The 22479-nt window shown below is 39.7% G+C and overlaps 1 protein-coding gene across 4 annotated transcripts in view; it reads right to left on the bottom strand.

The window, feature by feature from the left end:
* PIEZO2 (piezo type mechanosensitive ion channel component 2) overlaps window positions 1-22479 on the bottom strand; it is a 439610-nt gene that overhangs the window by 234594 nt on the left and 182537 nt on the right. The gene's annotated exons all lie outside the window — the stretch shown is intronic.

Consider the following 22479-nt stretch of genomic DNA (forward strand, 5'->3'; position numbering starts at 1 on the left):
CAAAAACAAAAATGAACTCTATTACAACTTACTCATCCTGCAATTGTTTTTCTCACTTAATAATCTGGCAAATAACACACTTCCTGTCCCAGGGTGACTACTCTCACTCCTCTACTGTGTCTATGGAGGCAGCCATGGCTATTGAAGAAGTTGAACTTCAAACGTGTCTGTTTTAATTCATTTTCGTTACAAGGGGTGCAGGGATATTATTACTTTACAGTAAGTAAGGAAAATGTTGCTTTTGCAATATGTTAAGCTCACAGGAAGTGACAATGACACTACTTTTTTGTTAAAATCAACAGGTATTTTCAATACATGTTGAAATTGTTCTTAGCCCAAAAAAGGAAATCTGTACCCACCACATCTAATGACTGGTATGCTGCAGCATATTGCAGTTCCAGTATATTTAGAGTGTAAATATATCAGCAAGAGACGTGAAAATAGTTCAACAAATCCAGATACGTATAAAACTATCAACAAGATCTAGAGCACACTCAAAGGCTATAGATGCTCATTTCTACCTCTATTCTATTCAGAGTTAGTCATTTTAAAGATCAAAGGATTATCTAGTTACTTACAGATTCAGTGATGTCTAATACTATTTTACTGTAGCTATAAAAATGTTTCCATGTATTCAGCAGTTACTTGCTTCTTACATCTGTAAACCCTTGGGAATCAGAACAGGCAAATAAAGGATATATGGCCATCCTTTTACATCTACAGGAAAAGGTACAGTGATATATGTTAGTGAGAGGGCCTTGGTTATAGGTTACTGGTTATACGTGTATCATTAAGATCATTATATAATGCACTTGTTTCAATATTGTGATTGACTCTTAACAACTTTCAATTGTTTTTTTTTTACAACGAATGGAATTACTATCAACCAAATATGTGCGATCATATCATTGATTAATGCAATAAAATGGGTTGGTAACATTCTAATTATTGTTGGTGAATTTACCACATGTTGCATAGAACATCAATTTGTTAAACTAACTGTAGTGAGATATCGACCATATGAAAAATCAATAAATGTATGACCAGCATTAAAGTAGGCTCTGTTTAGGTGGCAGAAAAAGCACAGGGAGTTATTGACACTTGCATGGTACTACGGTAATTGCTATTACTATTGGTTAAAGTGGTTCTAAAGACTCAACATTTTTTACACTAAAGCACTCTGCATTAAGGTAAAAAATGTCCCAGTAATTGTTTCACCCCCTCACTCCCCCCCCCCCTTATTTTTACCTGAGTCCTATCTTGATCGCTGTGCCCATCTGCAACGGGTCTCTCCTTTCTACTCACAGAGGCAGCAGCAGAAACCATTGGGTCCTGCTGCTGTCAATCAAATCCTGTGAGCAGAGAGTGAGGGCAAGGCTGAGCCACACTGTGTGTGTCATTAGATGCATACAACCCAGTTCAGAATAGAGCCCACAGGTGCACTCCCATAGGAAGCTGCTTTCTATGGTGGTGCACTAAGAAATGGAGGAGCCTGGACCACTGGTGAGGGAATCCAAAAGAGGAGGTTCAGGGCCACTCTGTGCAATAGCACTGCAGAGAGCAGGTAAGTATACATTTTTGTTTGTTTGTTTTTAAATAGCCTTAATGACCAAAATAATTCACAGGTCAATAAAATACTGTCTGTGACGTAAATTCAGTTGGTAAGTACAGTAATGTTCTTAGTGAACTGAAATACCAATTTTCTATCATGAAAAAAGGAAAATGGTAATGGAAATACCCCATGCAGTACTTTACGAACTAATTTTTGCCTTTACCAAAAAGCGTCTGACATGTCACACAGATCTAAAGTATTATGTGGCATGCAGTAGGCAGAAGGCCGCCCGCCCTGCCATGCATACTTTGAGAGACCTCACTAGAATAAATAAACTCTCCTCTTCCTTAACTCACAGTTCCATAAATCACACTCCAAACCACAGACTGGTGAAAGGCTAAGATTCTGATATAACAGATAGCACAGCCAAAACATACTCACTTTCTGGTACTGCTTATGATAAACTGTTGCTCTTTGAGCATGCCACTTTGAATAAAAGGTCTTGCTTTTGATAATAATGCATTGTATCACAAATAAGTTTGTTCAGGTTCAAGCTCATGTTGTAAAGCGTTGCGCAAACTGTTGGTGCTATATATCCAATAAAATAATAATAATAAGTGCTTGTATTCAGTCCTATATTTTTGCATTTTTCTTTCTTTAAATTGTTGAAATTTTTATCATATCGATGAAAAAACACACAGAAAAATATAGGAAGTGTTTAACCATGATGGATACATTTAGAAAAATGCACACGTGGGTCCAGACAAATCTTACATGCTACATACCTGGCCTGCTGCTACTTTCAGTGCTTGCAGACTGAAGTCTAATTAAAAATGCTATCCTTACATAATAATCATTGTATTTTTTTGGCTGGACGACAGAAACAATTGAGTACTGTCCGTGATACTTTTTTTATTTGCACCAACATACAATTTTGAGGACAAGCTTTCGGGGTATGTCCCCTTTTTCAAGGTCCGAGCAGTACTTTGGCTGGGCGACAAAGCCAGATTTCACAGGCAGATTAAATTGGTATGGCAAGCTTTAGTGAGAAAATGGTGCTGTCAAAATAAAGTTACTGTACATCAGCATGTCTTCTCATTAGGAATGTAAAAGTTGTGGATTGCTATTATATTTATATTTTTTCACAGATTTGTAGAAATTGAGAAACAATTATCTTGTTTGCTCTGTGTTTCTGATTTATGCAATAAGTTTTAGCTGAGCAGAGAAAAGTATGGACTAGTTTTTTTTTTTGTTTTTTTTTTTACTTTATTGTATGCATGTAGACCTGGCAAGGTCTGGTATCTGTGACTTATACAAAATAAGGCGATGTAAGATCAGCATTCTTGCAAAAGTAGAGCTGTTTTGTTTCAAAGTTTTTTTGGCTATATTTTTCCCATGGGCCACAGGAGTGCAGTTAGCTCTGGCTAACATCAAAGAGCAGGTCCAAGCTTTGAAAAGATCTGGACCATATGGTCGGTATTTATTTATTTGTTTATTTATTACAGGTACTTGTATAGCACCATCAATCCACCCTGGAGCCTGGATCGGCACTTCGCTCAGCCTCTCAGAGATCCGCCGAAAACTGGAGACGGCCGTTTCCACCCCCTCCATAGCCCCGTGCTCCAGTGAGATCTGGAGGGGCAGAGCTGAGAGCCGGTGACTGACAGTCATTAGTCCTCTGCAGGTTGAGGACTGAGAACAATGGTTTTCTCCCACATTCCAAACACATGCTGGTGGGTTAATTGGCTCCTGTGCAAATTGGCCCTAAAATCTGTGTATGTAAGATACAGACCTTAGAGCAGCCTTTCTCAACCTTTTCAACGCAGAGGAACCCTTGATATAACTTTTCGGTCTCAGGGAACCCCTGCTAAAATTACTATATCTACAATTCATTATATATTAGTGTTATAGTCAGAGGTAAGAATGTTCCTTACACTTCTGGTTATTGGGAAGAATTACCCCCTTACAGACTGCTAAAAAGATAAATGGTGTCAGTGGGAACTTACCTGAGAGGCAAAAAATGCTCATTGCTCAAGGAATCCCTGGCATCCTCTGGAGGAAACCTGGTTGAGAAACCCTGCCCTTAGAGTGTAAGCTCCTCGAAAGCAGGAACTGATAAGAATGTACAGTATTTATAGCACTCCATATTTGTTGGTGCTAATAACTATAATAAATCAATACATTTTTTCTGGGGCAACTTTTTTATTACATTTTATAAGATTGATTCAGTATCAGCCATTGTCTATGGTACTATGATGATACATTGTGCAATATAGGTTTTGTTTCAACTTTTTCAACCCCAAAAAAAAAAGACTACTATATTTTGGTACACCCCCCTATGAAAAATGACAGATTGCTGTCATTTGCATCATAAGAACAAAACATTTTCTTCTGTGGTTCAGGCTCTTTGGTTTATAGTGGGCAGAACGTCTATAATGCAGCTTTGGAGACTGGAATCATGTAAATGGCACAGTTAGGATGTACTATTAGTTGCTCCCTTTGTTGGCTTGACTATTGTTAGAATTATATTACAAAGTCTTCCAGTGAAGGCAATATAAACAAAATAAACATATAACGACACAACCCTACATCTACCATTAAAATTAACCTTAAATGATTAACAGGATTTCATGTACTTGAAATTATCGTTAGCAATTTTAAAATTAAATGTCATACTATTGTATAGGAATCTAAACAGCCCCAAAATCTTTGGATGCACTGTAACATGTTTGTTGTTGTACATTATATATCTACATCTACTGTTAACGTTCTCCTGAAAAAGCTAATGTTGTTCATGAAACACGTTGACAAAAATCTGGGTCCAAGAGATCTTGGAAACATTCAAAATATTACTGTGCCAAGTTTGGCAAAATCTAGGACCCATGGATGACATATTGCCATTCAAACATTACTGCCTAAAAAGGGCTGCTATTATGTCAACCATTGATGATGTGTGAAATCCTCTGCGTTGTGCCCTTTCCTTCCCTTGTCTCTCCCCCATCTCTTTATATAGTCTCTTCTTTCCCCTCTCTCCTCTGTCTTTCCCACACCCCCTGTCTTAATTAACCCTTACTGTATGTGAATTCCATAAACTATTCTTGTACCATCTGTTGGCCGCATATGTGCCTTCACCTTTTGAATGGATCTAATTGTTGAGCACAAGGTAGTTAACTCTGCTCTTTTGTTTGAGCATTTTGTAATTAATTTGTGAACACCATGGCACTATTCGCTGTAGATATGGTACCGTTTATGGAACTCACGTTCTAAGTATACATACTTGTACGCTCTGTTGTTATTCAATTTTGAAAATTCAATAAGTACACTGAAATGAAAATATCAATGTGCATAATAATGATGGATAACTGGAATCATACCCTGAAAGAACTAACAATCTTTGTGCATGGTTTATGTATCCTGAACCATTTTGAATGGAATTATCACCTGAAATATGTGATTTTTCTCTTCTTTCTCTAAAAATTGCAATTTTATGATATATGATGAAAAGCTATGAATTTTAGATTTTGTTCTAATCTAGAATAATTATGCAGTACTTATTTTTCCCATTTACCACTACATTTTCAAGAATTACCATATAAGGGATGTTGTCTCTTAGACCTGGTTCACATTGGCATACTTAAGTGTACACCCATGTGAGGCCCATGTTTGCGCATATGGGATGCAATGGTGTTCTGTGAATCCACGTGCAGGCAGTACTATTTGTGTCAAATGGAATGCAGCAGCTGCACGGACACAGCTATTGCTCCCAATTTGACCCTGAACTCACACTGTCTACAATCGGTAGCATGTACCCGCACCCACATGGATAGCAAATTGGAAGCAATGTCGGTGCAGCCACTGTGTCCCAACTTATGTGAATGGGACTTCCTGCACATGGATTCACGGAATACCTGTGTATCCCGCGAGGGCAAACATGGCCTTTTACACGGATGTATGCTTAAGTACGCCTTTGTATGAACTAGGCCTAGGTCTGTTAACTTTGGGGTCTAAACTTTCTATTACTTCAACATTTAGAGTCTGAAGCTTTTATGAAACTAATATTTAGTGATCCTGCATGAAGGTCCTTGTTCATAACTTTGCTGTTACATGGTGACAACTCCCTGCCGCTGTTCCCAGGTGTGCTCCTATGTTGTCAGCCTGTCACAAGTGGTCATTTTTTTTCCAATAGTGTTTATTGAAATAATTTCAAACAGAGTACAAAAATGCAGAAGTGGGTATAAAAAAACAGTGCAGTCATAAATAGTGCCACATGTGGTAATTTCAACGCACATTACCCTGTCTCTCCCCCATCTCATTGTCAACATCAGGAAGGCCAAATTGAAAAATGCCATGCAGCCATCACAGAAGTGCATGTATGAAGACAAGAAATGGCTTCAAAGAGTGTGCAGGAGATCAGCATCACTGAGATGCAAAAGGATGAAACCACACATTTTATTTTTTAAAACCAAGCATTCTATTTTTTTTTAAATTGCTTATGGTACGTAGTGCTGATCTGACTAAATGTTATTCACTTAGGGTGCATGTCTACTTTAAAATTGTGTACAGCATTTTGTTTAATTGAACATAATCCTTGTTTTGTATTTTGCAATTGTCTGGAGTTCTCCCTTAGTCTTTACAATACTTTTAGCATGTTAGCATACTTTTGCTTGTGCTATTTATCTTTTTTTATTTTATCTATTAACATTCATGGACTGGCCACAGTATTTAAATGTTCTGTACCATGAGAGGGAGAAATATAGATCAGAAATGTAAATCATACTAGATAAACATTCTATCTATGAAACTACTGTGAAATATGAAATCTTCACAGAAGAATTTTATGCACAAAAATAATAATTTGGAAAACAGAGTGTACTTCTATATTTCATTTAATATGATTCATTGCATTTCTTGAAATCTCACAAAGCTAAAATCTCCCCACCTAAGAGAAACATTTCAATATGCACTCCTGTGAATCAGCTCACTGTTTACTCGAGTTGGCCTGACCTGCCTCAGCAAGTTTATTTTCTGTGGTTTTGAAAATAGAATCTGGAAGACTGGCAGCATCAAACAATAATAAATATGTGTGCGAGGATATATAAAAAAGAGTTACAAACAACAGGAGAAGAAAATAAGGATATTATTTGCCTACCATTCTGCTATTTACTTCTAGCAGTTATCTAGATATTTATGCCATCTGCTTGTTGTATATAATGGTTTTGTGGCCTCCAAACAAGACCAGAAATTATGACTCTAGACGATCCAAATTGAAACCTTAGTCTTGGCACAGGATCTTGTGAAGTCTGCAGGTTACTCATTATCACCATACCTTGGATAACCTCATTTTTTTTTCTCTGATATACTCTCTGGACCTAACCATATAGATTTTTGGTGTTACGGTGTAATTGCACTAAAGAAGCTTTAAACCCTAACTCAGTGACTTTCGTCATTGAATTGTCCCACAGAAACCCTCCGTTCTTCATCTCAGTGCTGTTGATCCATTCTAGCCTCTTGGCCAATTCCTGTCTACTGTAAAGGAAATTGTAAATTCTGTATAAAATTGTATTCTATTTTGTATGCTTTGCTTATCAACACTATATTGCCAAATGAATTGGGACACTACTTCAAATCATTGGATTCAGGTGTTCCAATCACCTCCATGGCCACAGGGGTGTAAACGCAAACATCTAGGCATGCAGACTTCTCCTTCAAATATTTGTGAAAGAATGGGTCACTCGTAGGAGCTTAGTGAATTCAAGCGTGGCACCGTGATAGGTTGCCACCTGTGCAATACGTCCATCTGTTAAATTTACTTGCTACTAAATATTCCATGGTCAACTGTTAGTGGTATTATAACAGTGGAAGCAACTGGGAACAAAAGCAATTCAGCCACCAAGTGATAGGCCAGGTAAAATGACAGAGCGGGGTCAGCGCATTCTGAAGCATACAGTGTGCAGAAGTTGCCAGCTGTCTGCAGAGTCAATAGCTAAAGACCTCCAAACTTCATGCGGCCTTCAGATTAGCACGACAGTGTGTAGAGAGCTTCATGGAATGAGTTTCCATGGCCAAGCAGCTGCATCCAATCCTTACATCACCATGTGCAATGCAAAGTGTTGGATGCTGTTGTGTAAAGCACGCTGCCACTGGACTCTACAGCAGTGGAGACATGTTCTCTGGAGTGATAAATCACGTGTCTCTGTCTGGCAATCCAATGGACATGTCTTTGGCGGTTGCCAGGAAAGCGGTACTTGCCTGACTGCACAAAGTGTAAAGTTTGGCGTAGGGGGGATTATTGTGTGGGGTTGTTTTTCAGAGGTTGGGCTTGGCCCCTTAGTTCCAGTGAAGTGAACTCTTAAGTTGTCAGCATACCAAGACATTTTGGACAATTGTATGCTCCCAACTTTGTGGGAATAGTTTGGGGATGGCCCCTTCCTGTTCCAACATGACTGTGCACCAGTGCACAAAGCAAGGTCCATAAAGACATGGATGAGTGAGTTTGGGATGGAGGAACTTGACTGGCCTGTACAGAGTCCTGACCTCAACCCGATAGCACACCTTTGGAGACCTTTTTAGACCGGAGACTGTGAGCCAGGCCTACTCTTCTGACATCAGTGCCTGACCTCACAAATGCGCTTCTGGAAGAATGGTGAAACATTCCCATAGACACACTCCTAAACCTTGTGGACAGCCTCTCCAGAAGAGTTGAAGCTGTTATAGCTGCAAAGGGATATAGAAGTAAGACTGGGATGTCATTAAAGTCCCAATACTTTTAGCAATATAGTGTATTTGCACACTGCACTCATTGTGCACAAGGCACTAACAATATTTTCATTACATGTTTGCATTCTTTCACATCCTGATTAGAAATTAGCCTGCCCATGTAAAGCCCCTTGTTTCCATAAAAGTAAAACTGTAATATTAATGTGATACCTATGTAATCACAGCCAGGTGCCCACTGCGCATGAGCGAGAAACGCTGTGCTTTGTGAATGGCCCTGTAGTCTTCTGGGAACTGACAGAAGAATGTAGAGAGGGAGGGAGGACAACTTCCGCTTCCGATAGCCTTAAGTGATCGCAGCGGAAGTGGGAGCGGGTACCTGTCAAATTCGGGTACTCGCTCCCCAAAGGTGCCAATCCTTAATGGGGAGCAGGGAACAAAGACTTAAAATGGAACTTCCCCTTTTGGGTGGAGCTCCGCTTTAACATCATTGAGTCTGTCTGGGATTACATAGGCAGACAGAAGGCAGCCTACATACACACAAGATCTGTGGTTAGTTCTCCAAGATGTTTGGAACAATCTGCCTGCCGAGTTTCTTCAAAAACTGTGTGCAAGTGTATCTAGAAGGATTAAAGACTTGATGCTGCTTTGAAGGCAAAGGGTGGTCACAGCAAATATTGATTTAAAAGTATTTCTTATATACTGCATTTTTTCACAACTGCCTAAGACTTTGTACATCACTTTATGTATATTTCTACAGTGTATCCTAACAGGTACTTACAGTACACTTATTATTTATTTGATATGTAGAAGACACAAAGTAACAGTAACAGTTTTGAGCATGCCATGCCCTTTTCAAGCTTTGTGAGCATAACAAACAGCATGGTATGCTTGAAATCATGTTGGTGTATTTTCGGCCTATCAAATAAACAATAAGACGTGTTCTGCAACCACCTGGGATTTCTATATATTGGAGGTGAAACGTGGGTTATCCTCCTGTTGCGCTGACACACTTTTGACCTCCAAGTTATGGGTACTGCGTCCTATAGATTATGTAAATGTATATAGCATATAGCGATCATCAAATCTTGCCAAACACAACTGCCATACAACCCAGCCCAGGAATTCTCTGCAATTCTCTGCTGGAGTTTTTGCGCCGGCTTTCATGCCACATCCATTGGTTTTCTGCCTGTCCTCAGATCAAGCAAGGTAATTGGACACTACCACTGAATTCCCCATAGACGTTACTGAAGTACATAAATATTACTACGGAGTAAGCTTAGCTTTGTATAGTACTTTACTACAGAGATGTAAAATGTGTTAGTAATTTGGCAAAATCAGGGGTACCTACATCTGTACTGGCATTTTCAAAAAGTAGAGGTAGTTATACATATATTTTTTTTTTCTGTCCTCTAAATGTTTTGATGAAATTTGCAAAGACATAACAATGTATATATATATATACATATATATATATATATATATATATATATATATATATTTAGATTCATTTATAGTTTAAGTATCTTTCTTTGTCATATAGTAAGTCCAGAATCCTTAGTATCTTACAGTATAAATTTGGTTTTAATAAGACAAATCCTATTTACTTTTCTGCTCTGATGGAAATTTTTTTAAAGAACTAATGTTTAATTTATGGTTCAGTATTTGCTGTAACTATTTAATCATTCCAGGAGGGGGGATATATGTCATGAAATTGATCTGTATGATTATCTGAAGTGAACCCACTCAAGGATGAAAAATACTTTTTGTCATTAAACTGACATTCAGTATAAACCTGATCCTAGCATATGCATATAATATTTGGACATCCCTTGTTGAGCATTTCAAAGCACTACACACCTTCTATGTGATAATAAGCATGTTCTAAGGAATAAGAAAAAGGAGTAAATGTTTAAAGCAACATTATTATGAAAATTAAAAAAAATAATAAAAATAAAAATAAAAAAAAAGAGTCATTTTACTTATCTTTTCTACTGCTGTGGTAGTTGAAGAATCATTGCCATCTGACGCACTTCTGGGAGTGTTGGTTACCTGGTGCTCTTAAAATCTCCTAAAAGTGTGCTAGATGCTGAAAATGTTTCAACCAGTAAAAGTTCTGAAGAAGGTAAGTATCGAGCACAGGCAACAGGACTTTAGGCTTTAGCGGACTTTCCAAGTTACTGAACAACACAAACAGCGCAAAATAATTTGTTATAGTGCTAAATCACAACTTATATTAAAAAAAATTATAAATATTAACAAAATAAATATTACTAGAAAATAAAGTCCCACTCCAAAATAAGTGAAAAAATGATAAGTGAAGAAGTTGAAAAAAATCCTTAGAAACTCAGAAAGTCCAGACTGTGAAAATGCCCTGTGGGAAGGGCGAAACACGTAGACGCACTTCCGGTTCCGCCGTCCTATGGACTACGTCACTTCCGGTGAGTGGAACACACACCGGCGTGCTGCGTTCCTGTGGGCCATCATTTGTATGGGAGATTCTCTATGCTGCCATCTGGTGCTGACTGTGGGATCTCTGGAAACTATCCTGGAATTGTGACGATTGTGGATTCATCTTATGCAATTAAAATGCTGGTTTTTATCTTAAAAAATGTGAGTGGCCTGGTACTTGATTATTGAAATAACCAGGTGTTGCAGTATTACACTATGTCATTTTGTTTTTCCCTACATCATACTGAGTATTTCTGGAAAGTGGAGTCTGGTGGTCTTGGAGATTGGAGGAAAGCTTTCCTTTGGTGGAGTGGAGATCTGGAGGCATATTATAAGGGTCTAGGATCCCATAAATACCTAAAAGGCATTTTTTTCACCAAAATCTGGTGAGTGCGGTATATAATGTTTGAGCTCTGATTTTTGGTGGAAGCACATTTCTCTGGAAAAGGGACTTTGAGTTTCTAAGGATTTTTTTCAACTTCTTCACTTATCATTTTTTCATTTATTTTGGAGTGGGACTTTATTTTTTAGTAATATTTATTTTGTTAATATTTATAATATATTTTTTCATATAAGTTGTGATTTAGCACTATAACAAATTATTTTGTGCTGTTTGTGTTGTTTAGACTTTTTGGTGTAGGTTTACACTGATGTACAGCAGCATTTAATTTATTTTATTTTTGTTTTAATTTTGGCGCTGGTGATTTATGTTCATATATTTCCAAGTTACTGACCCAGAACAATTAAGCAGATCAGGATTTCAAAGGCTGCTCTGAAAATTTGGAAGCCAGAGAGAGCTAGGTAACTAGTATAGATGAAGGTCTACACAAGCAACCTATGTATTTCTCTCCGTATAGGCTTCCTTTAATGTGAAACTTCCAGTTATAAAATAATAAAGTATAATAAAGCATAGCATTTAGGATCAGAGAGAGATTTATGATACCCGTGAAGTGAATGCATGGAATTAAAGTACAGTAAATCCTTTGAGATTGCCATATCTCTAACGAGTGATGATAAATCTCTTTAAGGAACAATGTTATCACAGGGAGCGAGCTGCAAATATCTTGGGGCTCATGAAGGCTTTCTTCAACTTTCCAAACACATGAAAATGATTTGAAGGATTTGTGAGAAATGTATTTTGTGTTGTATTTTCAATGGCTCTCATCCTCCTGCTGTGCTACGGCACACATTTTTGTGGCAGAAGAAGATCCTCCTGAGACGGAAATATAATTTGCTTACAAAAATGATCTATGGATTATTCCAAACATAGGCATAGTTGAAATAATCAGCATTCAAAAACATAAGTAAACAGCAACAGAATTAAAACAATGTATTTTAGCTAAACTAATCAAATCCTCCACTTCTGAAATACAATAGGACTTTTTGATTTGATGTCAGTTATGAATAATTCAGGAAAAATTTAACTAAAACGCTGAATAGCCATATAAATAAAAGTATACGTTGAGAAAAGCATTTTGGAGCTGGGTTTACATACAGTATTTATTATCAGGCTGTCCAAAGATATATTGTAAGTAATGATTCCAAATACACAAAGGTTATAGTACACCACAGAACCAGTGTCTTTGGTGAAACACATCTAAATATGCTAAAGAGTCATTCACTGTCCCAAAAACTGGTAATAATAATGATAATAATGCTCCATGTTTTGATGAAATGTGTAGCGCAGGAGGTGTTCAAATACTGTTCTGCTGAGAAGCTCCAAAGCATTGACAACTATAGTCTAGTAGGCAAGCGTTGAACTAGAAAGCAACTAACATTTTGGTGCAGTGGTTCTTCTGAAAAAAGTTCAGTTAAGCTGGCCAAAATTTGTACAAAAAGTCTCAGTACATTAGATTATTTCATGTATTTTGTTCAAAAGCACTTCAAAATTTGGTTTGCGTTTAACATTTGATTTTGGAGTGAATGGACTCTCCTGAATGAAAACCACACCCACTGTTCTTTTTTTCGAAAGAAAATTTCCATACAATTTGCTCATCACTGTGGTCAAAAATGAATTTGAGCCCACTAACTGCATTCTTTGTATTAAGTCCAGTATATAGTATCTCTCACTCCAATCGCCACTCTGTAGCACTTCGATCTCAGACTTTGGCGTGGCAAAGATGCCTGACTAAAATCAAGATACCTTGGCCAAATATTACTATGAACGTTTTAGCAATCGGATAATCCTAAAGTCCTAGTGCTACCTTTCCATTTTTCCTAAGCAATAACAGAGGTTATAATCTGCCCTGATTCAATCCAAAACCAAATTAAAAGGTTTGTGCTACATATACTCTTTAGAAGATCTGTAACTGAGTTAAATGGTGGTGTGACAGAGGGTAGGCAGGACAGAACACACAGAGTAGATGGCAAACGCACAAAGCTTTATTGAGACAAACAGATGACAGTCACTCCATAGAGGGATTGGCAGGGAGGGTGAATTTGCCAGTAAAGGGTAGCAAGGAGGGGCCAACCCACTTATAGTCCAACACTGAGAGCCAAGGAAGAGTCTCTGTAGCAATTGTAATCCAACAAGGGGGGAGGTCAGCACAGTAACAGTTCAAGTAAAACAGGGAGAGAGCATGTACTCAGGGATCCGACAGGGTGCCTGGTCTCCCAGGGATAGAAAGTGGAACATAGGTACCTGTTGGAGTCCGGATTGTGCGTGCGGTCTCCTCTTTTGGGCTGGGCGACTGGCAGGCAATCTTGCAATCTCTCTCCTGGGCTGGGGGTCTCTGGATCCCTGGCAGCTAGCAGGCAGTCTCGCAATCTTTCCCCTAGGCTGGGGGTCTCTGGATCTCTGGCAGCTGGCAGGCAGTGGCTGGGGGTCTCTGGATCTTTGGCAGCTGGCAGGCAGTGGCTGGGGGTCTCTGGGTCCCTGGCAGCTAGCAGGCAGTCCTGCAATCTCTCCCCTAGGCTGGGGGTCTCTGGATCCCTGGAAGCTAGCATGCAATCTTCCCCTGCTCTGGGGGGGGCCTTACGCAGGCTTGGGTCTCTGCAGAGTCTGGATACGAAGGTCCCGCCGCAGCTGGGGCTCCTTCGGTGGCTGTGCAGCAGTGAATGCCCCTGGAGAGCCCGGCATTAGCTTCTTAAGCTGATGTCGGACACTCAATGGTAGTCTAGGCAACCGGGACAGGTCGGAGCTGGCGTGCCTCGTTGTCTGGCAACGCAGCCGGAGAGGGAGAAGATAGTGACAGAGGTGGTGAACGCCGCACCTCTCATCTTACTGCGGCAGGATGAGAGGTGAAGGGGGGGTCACTGGACCACAGGGATGAAAGCGGCATATCGGGCTGGAGACAGGGGACACAGTGGAGGGCCAGGATGACACTGGACCCCCCCCGGGACATCAGAGGGTTGGGGGCCTCTATGCCGTGACTGGTGGTATTTAATAATTGTCTAAATTCTCCTTTAAGTTACTAGTCTGATGCTGACATGCCAAGCTTAAATTCAGAGTTGAGATGCCTTCTCTGTTTTTATGATTGCTACCCTGCTAGCTCCTATAATAAATGTTAACAAAGCACATCCACTCAAAGTTACTGCAGTAGTATAGTGATATCAAATCACAGAGCCCAGTGGCATACATTCCTCTTTATTACAGGGCTCACTAATACTGTTTGGTACATTCATAAGCATCCAGATGTCATTAGAGACATTACCAAGTGTACTCAGTAACACATCAGGCATCTAAGGGGGCAGAAACTCTCAAACCCCAGGTGACCTCTAACACCCCATTCACATTTGCGAATAGGACTATTAGCAATTACATGTGGGAGGGGGAATTTGCTGTTAGAAATCACGTGGGCCCCATACAACCTGACAGGGTCCCACCCCCCAAAAAATATATATATCAAAATGATATTTTCACAAAAAAAACACTAAAATCATTATTAACGAACACAAACATAACAACTTACAAAATTCCTGCCGAATCAGTCGAACAGCTCAACAAATCTGGCCTCAATATTGAAGGAACTGGGTGGAAAATTATCAGCCAAACAGTGACTGCATCCAGTCAGATGTATTATGCAGTCACAGTCTGGGTATTTAGACAGCCATGACTGACACTGTCCAAATACAACAGCCACCAAAGGAAATTCCCTCATCTCTTTTGTGTGGATGGAAGTAATTACACTGCCCCCCCCCCCCAATGTAACTGGGGCATTTACACTGACCTCAACACAACAGGAGTATTTATATCAACCACCAATGTAACTGAGACATTTACACTGACCAGCAATGCAGAGATGAGCAGAGAGATGGGGGAGGTCATTGTAAATACACCTTACAGTGACTTTCCCCATCTCTCTGCTCATCTCTGCATTATTATCTCCCTCTCAGTATACCTTTGCACCCCAAATTCCCCTGTTACCTTCTGCACCCACCCTCCTCCTGCTCTCTGTTAACCTCTGCACTCCAACCCCCTTTCTGTTCAAATCTGCTCCCAAAGTCCTCCTCTACTGACCTCTGCCTCCCAAAACCCTCCTATACTAACCTATGCCCCCCAAAACCCTCCTCTACTAACCTATGCCTCCCAAACCCCTCCTCTACTAGCCCCTGCACCCAAAATCTCACTTTATCTAACCTCTGCCACGCCAAACCCCACCTCTACTAACCTCTGCACCCCAAATCCCTCCTCTTCTAACATCTACCCCCCCAGACCCTTACTCTACTAACCTCTGCACCCCAAATTCCACCTCTGAACCCCAAACCCCTCCTCTACTAACCTCTGCACCCCGAATTCCACAGCTACTAACCTCTGTCTCCAACCCACTCCTCTACTAACCTCTGCACCCTAAATCCCACCTCTGCTAACCTCTTGACTCCAACCCCCCCCTCACTGTTTACCTCTACATACTCCCTATGCTTACCTTGGCATACTAACCCCTCCTCTGCTTACCTTTGTACCCTAAATGATCCCTTCACTGTATACCTCTGCACAATACCTGTTCAACTTTGCATCCCAAGCAATAGCCCACTTCGCTTTACTCACCTCTGCTGCAGGGCTGAAACCACCTACTTACATCCTCTATGTGGGCGGCATGCAGAGGAGGGGCATTATTTGTATATGAATCGCAACAGATGTTAAAATGCCACCATAATTTACATATTTTACATACAAATGCCTGTGCTATTTACATATTTACATTTCAGTTCCAACCCTGGGATTTAATTACATAATCCTGCCCTGTGTTTCTCTCCCTTCAGCAGCTGAGTGCCAGTGGGAGGGGGAGGGAGGAAAACGGCTTTCAGCTGCTGCAGAGAGCAAACAGAGCATGGTTCTTTCTGTTAATAACCCCACTCCACCGCACCAATAATCCTCCCTGCCCGGGTCCCCCTGTGTGCTGGGCCCCCTACAGGAGGACCGGAGGTACCCCCCCATCGGTGATCCTAGGGTCTCTGGTCATGCAGCAATTACCTGTGAATATTCGGCCCTGAACACAAACACTCAAACCATGCAGGACAGTTTTCTGGCAATTTTTGTTTCAATAATTTATCTTGAGATTTTTTTGAAAATACAATGGTTCATGTACATTTACAAAGAATGTAGTTATTCAATGCATTCATTCAATACGGTCCAAAGATAAGGAGAGCACCCTTATGTGACCCAAACAATATGTATTCATACCAAGACACATGTTGCACAGAAAGCATAGATGGGAGGGTGAAGTTGGCTTGCAGTAGATTTTATTGAAATAAACAATTAAATTGATAATGGCAACATACTACAATGCTATAGTTATAGCAAAAGGCTGACCTTGTACACTCCCTGGACACCTTATTAGGTACACCTTGCTAGTGCCAAGAAAATACCCCCCACACCATTACACCACCACCACCAGCCTGAACCATTGATACAAGGCAGGATGGATCCATGCTTTCATGTTGTTTACACCAAATTTTGACCCTACCATCTGAATGTTGCAGCAACTAGTCTGCCCATTCTTCTCTGACCTTTGACACCAACAAGGCATTTTCGTCCACACAACTGCCCCTCTTTTTCGAACCATTCTCTGTAAACCCTAAAAATGGTTGTGCATGAAAGTTTCAGTAGATCAGCATTTTTTAAATACTTAGACCAGCCCATCTGGCACCAACAACCATGGCACCATTAAAAATCACTTAAATTCCCTTTCTTCCCCATTCGGATGCTTGGTTTGAACTTCGGCAAGTCATCTTCACCACGTCTACATGCCTAATGCATTGAGTTGCTGCCCTCTGATTGGCTGATTAGCAAGGAACTGAAAAGTTGTACCTAATACAGTGGCTGGTGAGTGTATTTCAGAAGTTAGATGTAAGAAGTATGTAAAGCCAACGTCCTATGCTCTCTGCTTAGGCTGCAATGTTATCAGTCAGCATTGTTTCCAGCTTTCTTGGTGGGCTACAGAACATCTCCCACTCTCCTTACCTCCATAACAAAGGACATGAGGTGTTCTGTAGTCCTAATAAACTTCCTGTACTAGTGTGACGATGCTGCTTTTCCATAGTCACAGTATGGTGAGCAAGCATTGCCACCCAAGGATAGGAAGTGTGACATTGCCAGAATCATCACTTACAAAATAAAAGAAAAAAAGCCTGGCAAGCAAAATTAATGCAGCTGCCACATTTAAGGACTGGAAAGATAGAATATACTGTATTACATTTTTGTGCTTGGATTTAGATACACTTTAAGTCTGATAATTCACATTTCTGTTATGACTGGTTCTCTTTGCCTGCTTGCCCACACTGCACCTGAATGAAAAAGAAAACTGCTGGTATATTGTAGTTGCATACACATCTAAGCCACACAGGTACTATAAAACCATGGTAATTCTGTCTCCTGTAACAGTGGCCGAATCTGTCAATATAGGGGCTTGTCTAGTGTCTGTTATAAAGGAGGTTGTCAAATACTAAGAATAAGGAGTCGCTGTTCTCACCAAGAAAATGACACAGATGGTAGGGGCCATCACTGAAAATCAATGCAATGAAGCAACTCACGCAGTCCTGGGAACCTTTGGCCTCGGGAACAAACACAACCAAGTGACCATTTTATGGTAGGGACAGATGTATGCAGCTAAATAAAGAGTATCATGCAAAGTGTATCAGTTACCATGGTAAAAGGGGAGTGTTTCTGAAGAATATGGTTTCTTGTGCAACACCTTTTCAAATCTTCCAACATCAGTTTCCTTAGGAGTTTTCAGTATTTAGTTACATCACATCCCAGAAACACAAAGGAAGTCAGAACTGGAAGACTAGGGTTGCAGGTCTGAATGGAGAACATGTATCTATTTAATAGCTATGTAATAGCTTACCAGGGGCCCTGAATAAGATGAATTCACTTAGATCCAACAACTTAATATACACTATATTTCCAAAAGTACCCCTCCAAATCATTGGATTCGGGTGTTCCAATCACCTGCATGGCCACAGGTGTATAAAATCAAGCACCTAGGTATGCAGACTGCTTCTACAAACATTTGTGAAAGAATGGGTCACTCTCAGGAGCTCAGTGAATTCAAGCATGGTACTGTGATAGGTTGCCACCTGTACAATAATTGCATCCGTGAAATTTCCTTGCTACTATATATTCCACGGTCAACTGTTAGTGGTATTATAACAAAGTGGCAGCAAATGGGAACAACAGCAACTCAGCCAAGAAGTGGTAGGCCATGTAAAATGACAGATTGGGGGCAGCGCATGCTGAAGCGCACAGTGCGCAGAAGAAACCAACTGTCTGCAGAGTCAATAGCTAAAAACCTTCAAATTTTGTGTGGCCTCCAGATTAGCACAACAGTGCATAGAGAGCTTCATGGAATGGATTTCTATGGCTGAGCAGCTGCATCCAAGTCTTACATCACCAAATGCAATGCAAAGAATCAGATCCAGTGGTGTAAAGCATGCCACCACTGGACTCTAGAGCAGTGGAGACATGTTCTCTGGAGTGACAAATCACGCTTCTGTCTGGTTATCCAATGACCATGTCTGAGTCTGGCAGTTGCCAGGGGAACTGTACTTGCCTGACTGCATTGTGCCAAATGTAAAGTTTGGTGGAGGGGGGATTATCGTGTGGGGTTTCTTGTCAGGGGTTGGGCCTGGCCCTTAGTTTCAGTGAAGGGAACTCTTAAGGCGTCAGCATACCAAGACATTTTGGACAATTTCATTCTCCCAACTGTGTGGGAACAGTTTGGGGATGGCTCCTTCCTGTTCTAACATGACTACACACCAGTGCACAAAGCAAGGTCCATAAAGACATGGATGAGCGAGTTTGGGGTGGAGGAACTTGACTGGCCTGCACTGAGTCCTGACCTCAACCCAACAGAACACCTTTGGGATGAACAAGAGTGGAGACTGCGAGCCAGGCCTTCTCGTCCTACACCAATGCCTGACCTCACACATGCTCTTCTGGAGGAATGGTGAAACATTCCCATCTACACACGCCTAAACCTTGTGGACAGGCTTCCCAGAAGAGTTGAAGTTGTTTTAGCTGCAAAGGGTGGGCCAACTCAATATTGAACCCTATGGACCAAGACTGGGATGCCGTTAAAGTGCGAAGAAAGGCAGGCATCCCAATACTTTTGTGTATATAATAATTATTAGCAAATAATGCATTAAGGTAAGAAACCTTTACCTTTACAACCACTTTTATAGATATACGCAAAATGTAGAAACCATGCAACCTATATGTAAATTATTTAGGCTCTAGCTGTTTACCAGACATTTACCTGCATAATTTTTCAGCCCAATGTTTGAACCATAACCACTTCCCTATCGCCCTATAGCAGAACTACTGCTACAGGGCAGCAGGGCTGCGCTAAATCACACACACACACACATATATATATATATATGCACTTCTTTATATGTTTTCCCCTCTCCAATCAACTTTTTAATCAAGGTACGCTGTTCTTCTGAACAATGTCTGGAACAACCAATTTTCCTCAGAATTTCAGAGAGAAATGCACTGTAACCAGCATGTACAACATTTGCTGCCTTCCTTCCTTAAATAAGGGCAATAATTGCCACCTGTTTTTCAAAGAATGAATGACCTCACTAATAGAACTCCACACTGCTATTATTTTGAACATGCCCCTTTCAATTAGTGATTCAATTACACAGAATAGGCAGCATGCATGTCATGACTGTTGGGTCTGTTGGATTTCTATTACTCTACTACACCTGCTAGTAAATTATTTGCCATGTAGAAATATCATTTCTACCAAAAACAGTGATTGATCAGGTTAGTGATGTCTGACTGCTATTATTTTGAACACAACTGTATATATATATATACACATATACACCGCCATTGGTGGCTACAGATGTTATCCCAAAAGGAAAATAAAACTGTTTGCTGAAATTGATTATAGTGTTAGCTGGAGTTAGGCTTCAATTTTTTATTATATTCAAATCTGCTAATATATTTAATGCTTCTATCACCCCCCATCCCCCCAGCCTGACAATGCTGCTGTCTATTGTGTCTTATAAGAATTCATCCAGAGTGGTGTCTCACTAATACCGGTGGTGTGTTACTGGCCAGATCACAGGTGAAAACAGAGGGGAAAAAGCTAAATTAAAGAGAACTGATGCAGCCACCACATTTAAAGAATGGTGAGCTGCAATATATTACATTTCTGGTTTTGGGTTTAATACTGCTTTAACATCTCAAAAGTAGTTTTTAGCGTTTTTAAAGTGATTGTAAACTTTCGTGTTTTTTTTATAATAAACATGTTATACTCACCTGCTCTGTGCAAAACCATTGCCCAAAACCAAATTCTCCTCTTCTGGGTTCTCCTGCTGGCACATCTGGCTCCTCCTTTTCTACAAGTTCCCCCATAGGAAACCACTTTGTAAGTATTCATTTAGCTTTTTGGTTTCTTCTATTATAAAATCTCGGGTAATGCACTAGGCGTTTGCACCCCTCTTTGTGTGTTTTTTTTTTTTGCAATACATATTTTGATTCCCCTATCTGAGGAGGGTTGCATTGTTGAAGTATTTCACTAGATGAAGTATTGACTCCACACAGTATCTTGGTCTGGTGACTGTCCTTTTGAGTGCTGGAGTAGTCATTTGTTTTTTTTAATGTTGCCCTTCCCTGAAGATTACTTCCACTCAATTCTACACACAGCTTCATTTAAATGATAGTGGAAGCTAACAGAATGCTATGGGTTACTGAATATATTCACTACACTTTGCTGCACATTATTGAATAAATCAGCAATTGAGCATTTCCTGAAAAATTACTAAGTTGGCAATGTCTCCCTAATAACAATCTATAGAAAATAATGAAAAAAATCATATCTATGTGAGGTCATTTGTACTAGTAACTTCTGCACAAAAAAAGACAATGGAACTCCACAACTGGAACCATTTACATGAAACAGGAAGTCGATTTAATGTGGGCTAATGCTACAAAAATAACAGAAAATGAGCTACTCCCTTATTAATAATATTTAGTAGAAGCTGTAAGCTTTTACTGCTGACCTCTAAATGTTGACTATGTTAATTTATTATAACTAAATCGTAACATAGGATGAAAGCAGTGAACACAATTTATAGAAAAGGTTACTACTGAATGAAAACATAAATAAGCAAAAAGCTCAATGAGCTCATAAGAACTGAAAATATTTTACGTACAATTCGGATTATGTAGCACAGGAACCAATCTGCAATGGCAGATCAATTCTCTAGAGTATTATTTTCCTACATACCATTTACTTTTTGTTAGCAATTCTATTTGGTTACACAGAAACCAATAAAATATACATCAGTCTATTTTTTCGCTCCCAATCGTTTTCTTTTTACAGTAGTTCTTAATAGTGAACAGTGAGGATTTACAATCTTAAGAACATTTGTCGTTTATTTTAAAGAGAATGAAAGCAAAGGTGGGTTCAAATTCAAATATAAAACTTCACGGGGTCTTATAAATCAAAGGTATAAACTGTTCACCCAAAAGAAAGATGAAAAAAAGGTCTGGACTTTACTTGTACCCGAAGGAAGAAATCTGTTATATTTCACAACACATAAAAAATATATTTTATTAGGTTCCTGAACATGGAGCTAAAAGAGCATTTGTTACTCAATGCTTGTTTGGTTCTGCATACTACTATGTTGAGGTAAATAACAAATATGTTAGTAGTTGAATATATACCGACATGATTTATACTTTAAATATGGGAATATAAAGTTGAAATCCAGATAAATATAAAAACAGTAATAGATGCAGGTATGTATTCTTTAAAAAACATGGCATACTATTTTTATAAATCAGCTAGTGTCAGTGCCTGGATTTGTTTCTTTTCTTTTAATATATATTTTTATTGATTTTACCATTTTCAATTTTACATTCACTAAAAAAAGAGAAAACATATTTATATATCCAATAAATAATGTTTTAACATATACATACACTAGTCTAAATTTTCCAGTGATCAGGACACTAGTATGAGGTATGGCGGTGATCAGGATGCTGGCATGGGGTATAGCAGTGATCAGGATGCTGGTTAGGGGTATGGTGGTGATCAGGACGGTGGTATGGCATATGGGGTGATCAAAACCAGGTACCCAATCCCCCCTCCAAAAAAACAAGTGCCAAAACATAAAAAGGAGGGGGGAGGAGGCAGACAAGCTCAACTTTCCCTTTTTATTTTTTTAATATAACAAGCATGTCATACTTATCTGCTCTGTTCCTCCTCTTCTCATGTCCCCCATTGGTGCTGTCTGTTCCTCTACTCCTGATGAGTGCCTCCATAGCAAGCTGCTTGCCATGGGAGCACTCATACATGCTTGCT

This window comes from Staurois parvus, unplaced genomic scaffold (assembly GCF_062004578.1).
Source record: "Staurois parvus isolate SC_StPar_1 unplaced genomic scaffold, SC_StPar_1.0 ptg000097l, whole genome shotgun sequence".
Lineage (NCBI taxonomy): Eukaryota > Metazoa > Chordata > Amphibia > Anura > Ranidae > Staurois > Staurois parvus.